Below are 4,334 nucleotides of genomic sequence, written 5' to 3'. Positions count from 1 at the left end.
TGAAGCATCCATGATGAGAAAACACTGCAGTGGCAAAAGCCATCATACAAAATCATGTCAGTGCAATTATCATAGAGGCCCAGGGAAAATGCACAATCTATTGATAGATTGAGAATTTATATACAGTTGACTTTTGAACAATGTGGAGGTTAGAGGTGCCCGCCTCTGGACAGTCAAAAATCACTGTATAACTTTTGACCCTCAAAAACATTAACTCAATATCTGCAGGGGAATGGTTCTAGGACATCCCACAGATAACAAAATCCACAGATGCTCAAATCCTTTAGATAAAATAGCATAGATCAATGCATATAGTTGACCCTCCACATGCATGGATTCCCAATAATGGGACTGAAAATACTGTTTTTGATGTGCTGTTAGTTAAATCCATGGATGCAAAACCTGGGGATATGGAGGGCAAACTGTATATTTATCGAAAAAATAATCTGCATATAAGTGAATCTGCGCAGTTCAAACCATGTTGTTCAAGAGTCAACCATGTAGAGTAATGATGGCGCCCCGGGGCTGGGGCAAGGCTTGTTAGCTATGTTCCTGCCTCGACCAAGGATGAGCTTATGCCTCCCACCCAGGCCCCAGGGACCCAGCAGCTGCGAGGAATGGGGGAAACAAATCCTGAAGGAACTACATGAGTATTATGAGAAGTTTAAATGGGAGACGGACAGCAACCAGAAGAGGAGAGCATGGCACTGCATTCAGAGAGCCCTGATCCGGAGCCAGGAGCTGGGCGACGAGAAGATCCAGATTGTGAGGCAGATGGTGGAGCTGGTGGAGATCAGGGCCAGGCAGGTGGACAGTCACGTGGAACTCTTTGAGCCACACCAACAGGTCAATGACACCACTGGCCACAGTGGCAAAGCTGGCCAGGATGAGTCCAAGAACGAGACAATCACACAGGCAGAAAAACCCAATAACAAGAGGTCTCAGAGACAGCACAACAATAAAAATCGGGAGAATGCAGCCAATAGTTACGGCCATGACGACATCACTTCAGGAACGCCTAAGGAGAAGAAAGCAAGAAGGAAGAGGCTCTAGAGCAGCGGTTCTCTACCTGTGGGTCGAGACCCCTTTGGGGGTCGAACGACCCTTTCACAGGGGTTGCCTAAGACCATCGGAAAACACATATATAATTACATATTGTTTTTGTGATTAATCACTATACTTTAATTATGTTCAATTTGTAAGAATGACAATACCTCCTGCATATCAGATATTTACATTACGGTTCATAACAGTAGCAAAATTACAGTTATGAAGTAGCAACGAAAATAATTTTATGGTTGGGGGTCACCACAACATGAGGAACTGTATTAAAGGGTTGCGGCATTAGGAAGGTTGAGAACCACTGCTCTAGAGGGAGACTGAAAGGTGGGAAGAGACTAGAAAGTCATGCCTCTTCCTATTTGCTTGTTGCTCCAGTGAGCATTCCCTTGGCACTGGCTTTTGAGTACAGTCTCCAATCCTATAGTTTTATATACATATTTTTGCCCCATACTCCAAGAAATAGTCTCACTGCAGCCCCTCAGGTCAGTGTCCCCCCTCCAAGCTTCAGATAACCCCAGCTCCTTCTTAGCCTAAGAAATAGTAGCTGCTTACAACATCTGTTATTTATTTAGCAAATTTTAGTCTTCCAATATCTGTTTAATAAATTCCATATATTAAATTTTCTCTGTTAAAATAACTGGAATGGTTTCTGTTTTCCTGATGGATCTTTACTGACAGTATGTATATGCATTTTAAATGTCTACTATCTCTCTCTATATATATATTCTTATTTTTATATAAGTGGAGAGAGACATAGAGAGAAAGAGAAATAGAAAAGCCTAAAATAACAATGATGCCACATATATTTTAATATATTCAAACAATACTGGCTATTGGAATTATGTATTTCTCAAGGCTAACCTCCCTCCCACAGAAAATGCATCCAAGTGGCAAGAAAACATGTGTAGCCTTTATACCAACCCCATTTAAAAATCATTAGGTCATCAACCTGCCAAACCAGAAAGACTTTGATGACAAATAGTGAAAAATGATGAGTTAATTTTTTGTCTATGGGTCATTTGAAAAAAGTGGTTTTGATAGCTAATTCATTCTGATATTCCACCCATATTTTTTTTAAATTCTGCCCAGTTTTGACACAAAAGATTTCTAAGATGCTCACTCTGATTAATGGGACTGTTTCCTTCAACATTATGCTTTGCTGGGTTGTCTACCATCTCCTTGGTCATGAAGAAAAGAGACAGACTTCAACATGATTGTCTACATCAGCTCTCACACCTCATGACCATTACCAATGGCCTCAAATTTCAGTATAGGGAGGCCTTTGGTGTGGTCAACTTTGCTGTTCCTAATTTTAATACATGGACCACTCAGTAAGAAATAGGGTTTTTTAAAAGGCCCAAGAAATGTACTTGGTTTCCATCCAGCCACTACTGATCTCAGATCTATTTCAAAAAAAAATTTATATTAAACATATCACATTGTGTAGAGGGCTATTTTCTTTATATATATATATATATATATATATATATATATATATATATATATACACTTTATTGATTTCACAGAGGAAGGGAGAGGAAGAGAGAGATAGAAACATCAATGATGAGAGAGAATCATTGATTGGCTGCCTCCTGCATGCCCCACCCTGGGCATTCAGCCCACAACCAGGGCATATGGCCTGACTGGGAATCAAACATGACCTTCTGGTTCATAGGTTGATGCTCAACCAGTGAGCCACGCCAGCCAGCCTAGAGGGCTATTTTCTAATCAATATGTTTTGCCATTTCCTTGTAAGTTTGCAGGCTCATAATAGGCATGGTGTGTTATAACATAGATGCATTGGTATGTACAACTGGTCCTCCTTCAGTAACTAGACTTACACATACAAGTATGCAAGAACACACACAATGCATGCCTCCCAAACTGCTAATTTTAAAATATTAAATAAGCTCAAGGGTTTTTAAAATTAACATATAAAAATCTCCTATGCCAAAAGCATAATAATGGGAGTTATCAGCAGTGTACACATATTTGCAAGCTGGTTTTCCCATCATCCTCAACTCTGCAGTGAGCAAACCAGCTGAGCAGACTGCCCAGCATATCAGAGGCACATCTAGAATTAGATTCTGCACCCTGAGGACTTCCCAACAACATCCTTAGCAGCTGCCTTCTGCCTACCCTAGAAGATACCTAAAGTTCCCATATGCACCTCTGCATAAGGGTTAAATAAGAGATGAGACTTAGGAGTTAAATAACCCAATTTCTTTGCCCCTTGGTTGAGCAATTCAGAGGGTCCCTAGCAGAAGCACACCCAATTGCCTCATCTCATAATGCATTCATGAACACACCATTTATTGGCTCTCCTGTCTTCCTCTCCCATATGTCCTTCCTGGCATCAACTCCCAAAGCATTATTTGAACCCAAATTCTTATCTCAGAGTCTATTTTGCGAAATGCAAACTGAGATAGGCACTTAACACCTGAGCCTGTCCCTGGCCCAAACACTCAGCATCACATGTTCACTGCTGATTCTCCTCGGGCTAGGACCCAGCAAAATCCTGACGGTCTCCTCTTTCCTGAGAGGATGGTTTCTTGACTCCCTCACAATCACTTCATCTTTTATGTGAAGAAGATGAGGTTCCTCCTGTGGTGCCTCTTCTGGAAGTTCTGGGAATGTAATGTACAACACGGCGACTGTAGTTAACAATACTGTATTGTGTATTTGAAAATTGCTAAGGGAATAGATTGTAAAAGTTCTCATCACACACACACACACACACACACACACACACACACAGTTACTATTTGAGCTGATGGTTGTTAATTAATTGTATTGTGGTAACCACTTTGGAGTTTATACATATATCAAGTTATTATGTTGTATACTTTAAATTAATATAAGGTCATATATAAATCATATCTCAATAAAACTTGAAAAAATAAAAATTAAAAAAAACACATAGCTGTGACAAAAAATAAAAAATAAAAGGAAATAGGTGATGGTAACCAGAGCAAGGACATTTGCTTCCCTGCTGTCCTGAGAATCAAATATACAGCTCTGGGCCAAGGAAAATACCCACATGACAGATGGAAACTTGATGCCCTCTTTCTCATAAATCAAAAACACACACACACACACACATCATTTAAGTAACTGCAAGTGTTAACCAGACTTTGACCTATCTTTTTTATCTCCAAATTGTGGAATAAAATAATACATTTAACATTCCGACAGTGTGGATATGTTTACTATACTTCGTAACAATGACACATGGATGGCAGTAGGTACCCATAATCTCAGTCTGTAACAGG

General features: G+C 40.0%; 1 pseudogene; it reads left to right on the top strand.

The window, feature by feature from the left end:
- The first annotated feature begins 567 nt into the window (after window positions 1–567).
- Window positions 568–2,044, top strand: LOC102428928 (annotated as a pseudogene).
- Window positions 2,045–4,334: the final 2,290 nt, after the last annotated feature.

The sequence above is a fragment of the Myotis lucifugus genome, unplaced genomic scaffold (genome assembly GCF_000147115.1).
Source record: "Myotis lucifugus unplaced genomic scaffold, Myoluc2.0 scaffold_232, whole genome shotgun sequence".
NCBI lineage: Eukaryota > Metazoa > Chordata > Mammalia > Chiroptera > Vespertilionidae > Myotis > Myotis lucifugus.
Note: the sequence above shows the minus strand (reverse complement) of the source record. Positions and strands in the feature narration are given on the sequence as shown.